The following is a 13,572-nucleotide window of genomic DNA, read 5'->3' as shown; positions in this document are numbered from 1 at the left end:
CAATTTTTGCTTCTAAGGTTTCAAATTGGGATTCCACATAATTATCAATAGTCATTGCATATAATTATAGATCTATAATTCCTAAATTTTATTTTAAATTTTGAGTTAAGGGCATAAGCACTAGTTATTGGGTGTTGAAGGTGAAGTCGTCATTGGAGATGCGGGCATCAAGGCCAGCGGTGATGTCGAAGAGAAGATTGTGAGAACACTAACGAAATATTGTAAGAACTATAGGAACCCATTGGCAGCAAGCCGTCGGGACCTATGGTGATGTTGAGGAGATTGAGGGAATGTCAAGGTAATACTGTAAGAACTTTAAGAACATTGCTCTGATACCAAATAATAAAACTCTAGGGTTTTATCTAAGAAAAGAGATAGGGATTTGATTACTTTGAGGGGATCAACCTGCTTTTAATCGCTTCGAGGGGATCGACCTCCAAATTAACCAAAGGCTTTGAGTTATATTTAATCCTTAATTAGGACTAGCATTTCTAATAAAAAAATAAATAAATAATCCCTAATTTGCTAGATTAAAAATTTTTATCATAATTAAAAAAATTTAAAATCTCTTACCATAATTAAAAACTAAATAAAAAAATTAATATCAAACTCTCGAATCCTAATATCTTCCTCCTCCCTTAAGGAGAGAGAGAGAGAGAGAGAGAGAGAGCATGACACAAGTGTGTGGTGAGCACTCGACTATTTGATGGTCCAGCTCATGCTATGTTTGATTCCAAGTGGCCTTCCTTCTTCGATCGGACCCCACCTTAGCAGTTACATTTTTATTACCGTGCCTATCACATCTTCTCATGTGTACCTTAAGAAGAAAAGAAGGATCACATGCAAGTGCAACCCTCTCTCAAATAGTAGTAATAAGGTACTATTAGCCCAAGATTAAACCAAATAGAAGAAGAAACAAATGAGAAAAGGAAAAAACTTTATTAAACTTCTTTAAAAAAATATTTATAGACCTTGAACAACTCTTAGACTTGACTTCAATACTTGAGACTTGAATTAATTTACATATAGATGCCACATATTTATATATGTAAAATATAATAGTTCATAATCTCTATAACTCTATCTAATCTTATTTAAAATCTTCTAAAATATATTTTAAACTAAGAATCTCTTTCCTTGAAACTCCATATAATCTTATTAAAAATATAAAATATTAATTTATGATCTTTCAAAATATGCTTTAACTTCTTAACACTCCCCCTTAAAGTATAATTTTGGAGATAAGTCCTAGTTTGATGTGCAACGTCAAACTCATAACTACCACCAAGTATGGGATCACCTTTAGAAATACAACCCCGACCAAAGTGTTCTCCAAAGTGCATGTGAATATTACTATCCAGATCCTTTTTTCTACTACTTGAAAATCTACCTAAATCAAGTTGCTATATTCGAAAACTTTTAGGACTATCTGGAATACCTCTTAACCCAAAGCCTAATTCAAACTAACTCGATGGAAAACTACTAAAATCTCTCACTAGACTTCGTGTAAAAGGCACAACATCCATATGATGATTGAATTCAAGAATAGACTTGTGCAAAGTAGAAATAGTACCAAATTCTTCATAGAAACTAGTAGGTAATGATCTAAATCTTTCATCTGGCAAAGGCCTAAATCTATCTTTCGGCAATCCATGAGCAAAAGTTGAATCATGCATGCCACCAACTTGAACTTTTCTTGTAATCCCATTAGCCTTAACACCTTTGGCTTCATCAAAACAAGTAGGCTCAAGATCATCAATTGATTCAAAAAATAAACAATGACATAAGTTTATATTGTCTCCATCTATGTAACGTGTTGGTTTGATAATTATTTCTTTTTATCATCTTAATATTAGAAATTTCTCTTTATGAGTATCATTACTCCCCTTATCACTTTGCTCCAACATTGGTAATAAAGAAATAACAAGAGTAGATACCGATGAGGAAGGATGTGAGCCAAAATCCATATGAGCATTAGATGATAAAGGAATCTCAACCACAAGTTTTGAACATGTATTACTTTCATTATTAGGACTGATATTTACAAAAGAAATTACTTGTGAAGGATAATAACAAGAAATTTCATCAAATACAACATCTCAAGATATCACATAACTGTGTTTATGGATCCATGCATTTTTTAACCTTCTTCCTTTTATCATAGCTAATAAAGATGTATGTTTTAGCCTTAGCATCAAGCTTACTTATCTTTGAATCTAGTATGTGAACATAGCATGGAGAACCAAATACTTTGAAATATTTAACATTTGGATTCTCACCAAACATGAGCTCATATAGATGTTGAATCTCGTATTTTGATGATGATACTACTTTATATGTGTTTATGATTTAATCTACATTTTTGAGTGATGCAGGATGCTTCGATCAGGATGAGACAATTAAAGCAGGAAAATCATGTGGTGCTGGAGGAACATGTCAGAAGATTGGACGTCGGGCCGGTGGATCAGTCGACGTATCGACAGAAAGCTTCGGGCCGTGGATTCGAGCATCGAGCCAAGAAGAGTAAAGATTGTGCCAAGGATATCAAAGTTGCGGAGTCAACTAGCCGATTAGGCAATAGGCCACAAGAGAGGACGATGTGCCGAAGAATCGGACGAAGCGTCGAGGGACCAATGACATGTCGGACAACTTGATTAATTGCTTAGGATTAATTGTCTCGATCGAAGTGTTGTTTTAAGTGTGCAGGATTAACTACGATAGCTTGAAGACATAAAGCAAGCCTACAGGAGTCAACTTCGATAGGTGTTCGAGAGTCCGTTGAGAGTCCGAAGATTCGTCGGAAGTGCTACCGGAACCAACCGAGAAGAAATCGGAGACTTGCCGAAGTTTTCAGAAGTTTTCCAGAGAGATCGTCGGAGGTTTGCAGAGATCACTAAGAAGGTTCGGCTACTTGCCAAAGACTCGCTGAACTCGCCACAAGACCAAGAGCCTGCTGGGAGTCCGTCGGAAAAAATCCGAGGGTGTATCGGAAGTCCGCTAAAAGATCGTCGGAATGCTCGTCGGAAGGAAACTCGACATTGCCAGTTAAAAACTTACTTAGGACTATGTCTTAATTTCATAGTTTACATGTAATTAGGGTTAGGATTAAGGGTTAATCCTATAACCCTATTGGGGGCCAATTGGGCCCAAGTTCGGACTAGTTTGAGCCAAGTTTGGAGCCCAACCAGTGAGCTGAAATAGTCTAGGCGGTGGCACCGCCAGACTAGGTGGTGGCACCGCTAGAGCCCGAAGGAGCAAGCGGTGGTACCGTCAGACTAGGCAGTGGCACCACCCAGCACCCCAAAGATTGGGCGGTGGCACCGCCCAGAACCCGAGAGTTCTGGTGGTGGCACCGCCAGTACACTGTCAGTGTCAGACACTGACAGGCGGTGCCACCACTAGCACCAGGAAACCCAAAAGCAATTCAAATTTGGAGCCCAAATTTGAATCCTCTTAGGGCCTATAAATACCCCTCAATTCTTAGTAGAGATAACAACCTTTGAGAAGTTAGAGATTGAGAAAAAGTATTTAGCAAGTCTTGTTTTCAATAGCTTAAGTGTTCACCTCCCTCTTTCTCTTTGAAAAATTTGTAAGAGTGTGAACCACTTGTAAAAGGTTGTAAGAGGGGTATTTGTCCTTCTCCTTCAAAGTGATTTGCTAGTAGAAGTTGGGAGCCTCATCGAAGAAGGCTTCGCAAGTGGATGTAGGTCATTTGACCGAACCACTTTAAATTGGTGTGTTCCTTGAATGTGTGAGTGTTTACCTTTCTGAAACCTTTATTTATATAGCAGCAAGATTTTGGTTTTCATCTCCTTACTTTACTCGAGCTACTTTTACCAAGTTATTCTTTGTCGAATCGAAACCTCTACGCATTTACGAAATCATTTTCAAACTTATGAGTTTTAATCCGCTGCACTAATTCACCCCCCCCCCCCCCCCCCCCCTCTTAGTGTCGCTCCGATCCTAACAATTGGTATTAGAGCCTCGTTATTTTTTAGTTGGTTTAATACCTAAGAGAAATGACTCTTTACATCCTTCAAGAGGGGCACTCTCTCATTCGTCCTCCCTTTTTCAATGGGATAGACTACACTTATTGAAAAACTTGAATGAAAGTTTTTTTACTTTCTTTGGATTTAAATTTATAGGACATAGTCGAAAATGGATTTGAAATGTCTTCTCTTCCAATGAACCATTGGAATGATTTGAAGAAGAAGAAGTTTTCTCTAAATGCAAAGGCTATGAATGCCTTATATTATGCACTTGACAAAAATGAATTTAATCGCGTTTCAATTTATGATTCAACTTTTGATATTTGGAGAACTCTTGAGGTCACTCATGAAGACACTAGCCGAGTGAAAGAGTCCAAAATCAACATTCTTGTGCATTCTTACAAAACCAAGAACTTTTGATATTTGATATATATCTGTTTCACGGATATCATCAATGGACTCAAAGCTCTTGGTAAATATTTTTCTAACTTTGAACTAGTAACTAAAATTTTAAGATCCCTTCCAAAGAGTTGGGATCCAAAAGTTACGATTATTCAATATGCCAAGGATCTTAAAATATTTTCACTCGAAGAACTAATTGGGTCTTTAATGACTAACAAGATGAACAATGTAACAAAAAGGGAACTCAAGAATAACCTTCCAAAAGACAGGAAGGATTTGGGACATAGAATACATGAAGACCACTCGAGCATAAGCTCAAGTGGTGGTGTACTTAAACTACAAATGAAACAAAAATTAAAAAGCAAAAAAGAATGAAACTACTTGCTTTGAACGTAAGAAGAAGAACAAAAATTGGGATGAATTAAGCTCCTCCGAAGACGAGGAGAAAATCAAGAAAGGCGAGGTGGCAAACTACGCCTCAACGGCATTCAACAATGAGGTAATCGAAACCCCCTTAATTTATTTTGAAATTACTTGATGTTTTTCATGATGTATTTTCTTTATTTGAATAATCATTTTTCTTGAAAAGTGCATATTTTATGTTAATGGAATAAAATGTTAGATTTAAATCTAATGATCATATGTATGTTTTTCTTAAGAAGAAAAAACGTGTATCTTGATGATTTTCGATTTTGATTGAACCCATGCTTGATGTCTTAATGAAAATATTAAGAAGTTTAATATCATGCTTAATGATGATGCATGGCTTTTGTATGGAAAACTAAGCATGAAAAGATAGATTCACCTAAAAAGAAAAATGCATAACTACAACAAATAACAAAATGATTTTGGTTGAAAATACCTTATGCTCATTGAAACAATGATTGATGAATATGCTTTATAATTTCTTTGCCTTGAATGTCCTCATGATGAATATTTTGAAAAGAAATAAAATCATGTTTGATTTGAAGTAATGCATAATAATCATGCTTAATGAGTTTTCTTTCGAAATAATGTATAATGATTTTTATGATTTATGGATTATCAATTTTCATGATAATAAAAGTGATTTTTTGGTTTAAAAAATGATGCATGTTTTGATTTAATATAAATGAAATATGCATACTTATATGAAATAGTGTAAGTGTTATGCTTGATGATTGTATACTTAATGATGCATAAAGTTGTAATGAAAATATTGAAATTTTGATACCATGATTTGATGATTTTATGCATGATGATTTTTGTGGTTTATTGATCTTGATAGTTTTCATGACGAAATTTATTTTTCGATCCTAAACGTTGATGCATGGTTTTAACATAAGAACAAATATTTGAGCATGCTAATATAAAATCAATCACATAAATTGAAACAACTAAAAAGAGAAAAGTATTTTTCTTAAAAATTTGTTTTATCTATCTTATTGACTTTAATGAATTTATTTGATTATCTTAAAAGTGTTTTTGATGATTTTGATGATTTGAATGAGTTTCATCTAACCACGATTTTTATCTTGATTTCTGAAAATTATAACTTGAAAATTTATTTTATAAATCAAGATTTTCTATTATGATTCTTTATTTTCACTATTTGAGTTATTAAAAAATAATCATAATATGTCTCTTGATATTCAAAATTTATGTTCATTATTTATGCATCTCATCACCAAAATTCTTTTTGATATTCTTCATGTGATGATATAAATGCATGAAACACTCATGATATGATTTTTATACAATTTCATGTATTCATGAAATATTTATCTCATCACCCAATTAATTCTTCTTGATGTTCCTAATGTAATGAAATGATTATTATGATAAATCTATATATACCATTTTGAATCTCTTAAAAGTAATGTTGAGATTTGATGAATTTGATGATTTAAATTTGAATGAGTTTGTATTCAAATCATGATCTTGATTTCTTGGATTTACTACTTAAGATTTTTTTTTAATCACGATCTCTTCTTTGTACACCTACGATTTTTGTTATTTATAAAAAGAAGAGATTTGATAAAATGAATCATTTCTTTTGTAATTCAAGAGATCTTATCTTTCATGATGCCATGGATTTATGGCTTGTATGCCTTGAAATAATTGAAATATTTTATACTATTTTATTCTTCCCTTATTCTTTCTTATTTATAATGATAAAATGAGGAAAAGTTATGATCATGCATGGTAGGATGCAATTTGATAGATTAATACTATGATGATTTGAAATATTTATGATTTGGAATGATGCATATGCTTTTTATTATGATGATGTATGTGATGTATTGCAGATGATGTGTATCATGAATGCTTTAAATGATAAATATTTAGTACCAACAATCATAAAGTGATAAATACTCAAAAATATTGATAAATACTCAAAAATTATCATACATGAAAATAGTGATACATATTTTGAAAATAAATGTTTGTATCATGTTAAATGATTTTACATTTTGAGCATGATGAGTTATAGTGATGATTGAAACAATGATTGAAATAATATGAATGATGATTTGGAATCATGCAAATAATGATAAGTTTATATGTTGATTTGGTATTATGCATGTAATACTTTAACGTATGATAATGATGCACGCAATGATGAAATATTCATGATAAAATAATTGTTTTAACATTCAAGACTTGAATTTTCATCTATGCTATTTACCTTTATCATAATTTAGAAATTAACGTAAAGGGTCTTCCCTTCTTTTTGACAATAACAAAGGGGAGCAAAACATACTAGAAAGCCAATTTACTAATTCGTACAATTTAAGGAAAAAACAAAAATTACACTTCTCAAAAGAGAAAAAATTGCTATCTTGAACATCACCAGGGAATGCTATCTTGCCTATCTCAAGAAGCAAAAAGTTAACTTGCATATCTAGCAAAACTTATATTTCAAGAAGCAAGAGTTGCTTTCTTGAACATCTCAAAATTGCTAACTTGCGTGTCTTAAAATGTTGAAAAAATTTTGCTAGCTTGTATATTGTAAACTTGCTATCGTACTACCATGTATATCTATGATGATAGCAAACATGCATAATAATAAAAATGGATATTATGTTTTTCATGCAATGAGTTGAACTTATATCACAAACACTTGATTATGGTACTTCTCCTTTTTGTTGATGACAAAAGGGGAGAAGTATGTTGATTATATGTCATGATTTTATCATGACATGTTGCTTGGATTTTTGAATCCAAGAGTTTCTATCAATATGGTATATTGATAGGGGGAATTTGTTTAAACTCTGGGAGTTAAGGTTAACTCCATCATCAAGTGGTTGTCATCATCAAAAAGGGGGAGATTGTTGAATCTCGTATTTTGATGATGAAACCACTTGATATATGTTTATGATTTAATCTGCATTTTTTAGTGACGCGGGATGCTTCGATCAGGATGAGACAATTAAAGCAAGAAAATCATATTGTGCCGGAGGAACATGTTAGAAGATTGGACATCGGGCCGGTGGATCGGTCGACGTATCGATAGAAGGCTTCGGGCCATGGATTCGGGCATCGGACCAAGAAGAGCGGAGATTGTGCCAAGGATATTGAAGTTGTGGAGTCAACTGGTCGATTGGGTAATAGGCCGCAAGAGAGGACGATGTGCCGAAGAATCGGACGAAGCATCGAGGGACCAATGACATGCCGGACAACTTGATTAATTGCTTATGATTAATTGTCTCAAACGAAGTTTTGTTTTAAGTGTGTAGGATTAACTATGATAGCTTGAATACATAAAGCAAGTCTACTGGAGTCAAGTTCGATGGGTGTTTGAGAGTCCGCAGATTCGTTGGAAGTGCTATCGGAACCAACCGAAAAGAAATCGGGGACTTGCTGAAGTTTTCGGAAGTCCACCGGAGAGATCGTTGGAGGTTCACGGAGAATACCGAGAAGGTTCAGCTACTTGCCAAAGACTCGCTGAACTCGTCACAAGACCGGGAGCCTATTGGGAGTTTGTTGGAAAAAATCCGAGGGTGTATCGAAAGTCCACCGGAAGATCGTTGGAACGCTCGCCGGAAGGAAACTCGATGTTGCCAGTTAAAAACTTGCTTAGGACTATGTCTTAATTTCATAGTTTACATGTAATTAGGGTTATGATTAAGGGTTAATCCTATAACCCGATTAGGGGCCAATTGGGCTCAAGTTCGGACTGGTTTGAGCCAAGTTTGGAGCCCAACCAGTGAGCTGAAATAGTCTAGGTGGTGGCACTGCCCAGAGCCTGAAGGAGCAAGTTGTGGCACCACCCAGCACCCGAAAGATTGGGCGCTGGCACCGCCCAGAACCCGAGAGTTCCGACGGTGGCACCGCTAGTACACTGTCAGTGTCAAACACTAACAGGCGATGGCACCACCACTAACAGGCGGTGGCACCGCCAGCACCGGGAAACCCAAAAGCAATTCAAATTTGGAGCCCAAATTTAAATCCTCTTGGGGCCTATAAATACCCCTCAATTTTCAGCAAAGATAACAACCTTTGAGAAGTTAGAGATTGAGAAAAAGCCTTAGTAAAGCCTTTAGCAAGTTTTATTTTCAATAGCTTAAGTGTTCACCTCCCTCTTTTTCTTTGAAAAATCTGTAAGAATGTGAACCACTTGTAAAAGGTTGTAAGAGGGGTATTTGTCCTTCCCCTTCAAAGTGATTTGCTAGTGAAAGTTGGGAGCCTCATCGAAGAAGGCTTTGCAAGTGGATGTAGGTCATTTGACCGAACTACTTTAAATTGGTGTGTTCCTTGAATGTATGAGTGTTTACCTTTCTGAAACCTTTATTTACATAGCAGCAAGCTTTTGGTTTTCATCTCCTTACTTTACTCGAGCTACTTTTACTAAGTCATTCTTTGTCGAATCGAAATCTCTACGTATTTATGAAATCATTTTTAAACTTACAAGTTTTAATCCACTGTACTAATTCACCCCCTCCCCCCCCCCTCTTAGTGCCGCCCTGATCCTAACAATATATACTTCAGATTGATTAGACTAAGAGGAGTTCGATTAATAATATAAGTTGGCATGCCAAACCTTTTGCCTATAAGGCTTTAGATAAATTCTTTACATGAAGCCAACATTTATAAGTCGATGAAATGTCAAATCTTTCATTCAATCACACCATTTTGTTTTGGTGTATTGCACATATGTTCTTCATACTTTTTACAAAAAGAGAAGAATCTATTAGAAGTGAACTCTCTATTATTATCAATGCACAATCTTTTAATTTTTCTTTCAAGAGCACTTTCAACTATTAACTTGAACTCTTAAAATTTTAAAAAAACTTTTTATTTTTTCTTCACAAAATAGACCAATTGAATCTTATAAAATCATCAATAAAGAGAAGCATATAATGAGAACCTGAACAAGATAGTACTTGCTTATTAGATTGCTTTGAATAAGTTGCAAGGGAAATTTACATCTTGAAAGTGATTTATCAAAAGATTGCCTATGTGTTTTATTATATTGACACCCTTCACAAATTTCATTACTACTAAAAGTAGTAAGTTTGGAAAGACCATTCACTAAACTTCTATACATCATAATCTTTAATTTAATAAAATCTATATGATCAAGTCTAGCATACTAGATTGATGCAGCATCATTTGTACTCATCTTATTAACATAAGAGGTTGATGTTAACAAAATATATAAACTTTTTTATCGGTATGTACTATATCTACATTTAATTTTTTTATATTATAAAAAAAAGACTTCATTAGGACCAAAAAGAATATAATTTTCAGCATTAATTGTATTTACAAAAAAAAATATTTTGCTTCATACCTGAAACATAGTACATACTCTTAAATGCAATATGATCATTATCTTTATGTGAGATTATAATAATGTCTTTCTTTTTTGCTTAGTGAACAGTATTATCTACCGTGATAATTGCATCATTACCTTTATATTAGTGAAGATCGGTGAATTTGGTACCATCACTAGTGAGATGATGACCACATCTTGAATCAAAAATCTAGTTATTTTTAAAATTTATAGATATCATAGCCTTAGTAGTTTTTGTTAGGAACGAGTCGGTACTAGGGGGGAGGGTGAATTAGTGCAGCGGAAAGATTACGTCGGTTTAAAAATCTTCGTTCGATTAAACCTAATTTTGACGAAAATTATTTCGGAGAGATGTTAACTTTAAAATTGTATTCATAAGTATAACGGAAGTAAAGTAAGTAAGTAGTTTGCAGTGAAGGTAAATAGCAAGAATAAAAATGCAAACCAAGTTTTTATAGTGGTTCGATCGTCGTGACCTATATCCACTTTGTCGATTCCCCTTCCCTCAAGGCCACCGGCATCCACTAACGATCTTCCTTTAATAGGCGAAGATCAACCTCCTTATAACTCTATTCTCCTTTTGTAGGTTTAGGAGAAAACCTTTACACCCCCTTTTTATAAAGCTTATCTCACACTCTCCCTTAGAATGGTCTATAAACTTTAGGAAGAGGGACTCTATACTTTACAAGGGTTTTCAACTCTAGAAACATATAGTTTTTGTTTACTTTTCTTACTTCTCTATGTAGGAATAGCTAGGGTATTTATAGACCCCAAATGGCTTCAAAAATAGAGCCAAAATTTAAATCCCCTAAAATTTCAAGGTACGGGCAGTACCATCGCCTGCACTGGGCGGTACCACTGTCGGCAGCCTGACATTGGGTGGTACCACAACCCAGTCTAGTGGTACTACCGCCTAGAATATTGTGTAGGTGGTACAACCCCCAAACTTGTAGTACCACCGCTTGACACAATCTTGGAGACTATGCCACGATGGTTTCTCTTGGCCCAACATAGCCTAAACTTGGGCCCAACTATCCCCTAATTGGGTTGGCCCAATTTTAATCTCAATTATATGCTAACTATGAATTTTATGATATTTAATACGCTAAACAAAGTCCGTAATTCTAGGTTTCTTCCGGTAATCTTCCGGTGAACTTCCAATGATCTCTCAGCAATGTTCCGACGGACTCCCAACAAGCTCCTGGACTTCACGATGATCTTCTTAATAAGTTTTGATGAGCTTCTTTAGCAAGCTCTAGGACTTCTCGGTCAATTCCGGCAGAACTTCTAAAGAACGTAAGGACTTCCGACGAACTCTCGAACTCCCAACGAAATCACGTTCTTGACTCCGGGACTTCATTTTGCTTTATGTCTTACTATCGAAGTTAATCATGTGCACATAAAAATCAACTTCAATCTAGAAAATTATTACAAAGCTTGAATCATGTTGTCCGACATGTTATTGGTTCATCGATGCTTTGTTTGATTCTTCGACGCATCGTCTTCTCTTGTGGCCTATTACCCAATCGGTCAGTTGACCTCCACAACTCTGATATCCTTAGCGCAATATCTGCTCTTCTTGGCTTGATGCCTGAATTCATGGCCCGAAGCCTTCTACCGATACATCAACCGATCCTCCGGCCCGACGTCCAATCTTTTGACATGTTTGCTCCAGCCCAACATGATTCTTCCTACTTCAATTGTCTCTCCTTGATCGAAGCTTCCTACGTCACTCAAAACACAGATTAAATCATAAACACTATCAATTGGTTTCATCATCAAAATCCAAGATTCAACAATCTCTCCCTTTTTTATGATGACAACCAATTGATGACGGAGTTAACATTAACTCCCGAAGTTTAAACAAACTCCCCCTATCAATATGTCATATTGATAGAACTCTTGGATTTAAAAATCCAAGCAACATGTTATCATAAACTTATGCATAACATCATCATACTTCTCTCCCTTTGTCATCAATAAAAAAGAGAAGTGTAACTATCAATTGTTTGATATATTAGTTCAAATCATTGCATAATAAATATAATCTTCAGTTTCATGCAAGCTAACAAAAATTTAGCAAGTGCTATATCATATTAGAACATGTAAGCTATCATGTTTTAGATATGTAAGGTAGTAAGATAGCATGTTCTACAACATATAAGCTAGCAAAAAAAAATTTCATTATTTTAGAAAGTGTAAGCTAGCAATATTTCGAAAGCAAATGCAAGATAGCTTTCTTGTTAAAGTGTGCAAGCTAGCGATTCTTGCTTCCTTTTGCAATGTGCAAGTTGCAAGTTTTGCTTCTTGAGATAGGCAAGATAGCACTTTTGCAAGATAGGATTTCTTGCTTTTGAGATGAGCAAACTAATAAGTTTTTGCTTCTTCTTGAAGTATGCAAGCTAACAAAATTTACTCTCCCTATGTCATTGTCAAAGAGAAAGGAAGAGTACAATGTTGTAATTCTTTTCCCTTTTTATCAATCTTCACATCATGACAAAGGTAAAGTATCAAACTTATTTCAATATATTTGTGCATCATTATAGTTTCAATTTACATTATGCATAGTTTTAAAACTTTACATATCATCCTTACTCTATGCATGATACTAAAAATAAATCAATCATCGTATCATACATGATATTTATAAGCTAGCAAATTTATATCATTTTAGAGCATCAAAACAATATCATGAGTATTTCAAGCATTCATATCATCACATGAAGAATATCAAGAAGAATTAGGTGATGAGATATACTTCAAGAATACAAGGAATTATACAAAGACAAAAAATCATATCATGAAAGATGAGATTATGTGAATACCAAAAGACATGATTCATTTTGATAAATTTCCTCTTAAATATTCAAAGAGAAATCTTAGGAGATCAAATAATAAAATATATTCAAATGAAATTTTAAGTCATGAATTTCGAAAAAGATATTCTCTTTAGTAAATCGCAAAAGGAAATGTAGGAGAAAAAGATTTCAATTCATGCATAAGAAATCTTATGATTCATATAGAAAATATCCTCTTTAGTAAAATAACAAAAAAAATCGTAGGAGTACAAAGAAGAAATCTTGATTAAAAAATCTTAAGTAATTCCAAGAAATCAAGATAAAGCTCATTCAAATTCAAATCGTCAAATCAAAATCATTTTCAAGTGATTCTAAAAAAAGATAGATTCATTAGTCTCTCCTTTTTGAAAAATCATAGAGAAATTTTTGAAGGAGAAAGCTTTCTTTTTTTTTTAGTGATTCAATTTATAAGATTGATTTTATAGAAGCATGTCTTTTTTATTTATACCAAATAAAAACATGCATCAAAGTTTAGGATCAAAAAATAAGTTTCGTTATAAAAACCATCCATCTTGTTTATAACCGAAAAAGTAATTTTCATTAC

This window comes from Musa acuminata, chromosome BXJ3-8 (assembly GCF_036884655.1).
Source record: "Musa acuminata AAA Group cultivar baxijiao chromosome BXJ3-8, Cavendish_Baxijiao_AAA, whole genome shotgun sequence".
Classification (NCBI taxonomy): domain Eukaryota; kingdom Viridiplantae; phylum Streptophyta; class Magnoliopsida; order Zingiberales; family Musaceae; genus Musa; species Musa acuminata.
Note: the sequence above shows the minus strand (reverse complement) of the source record.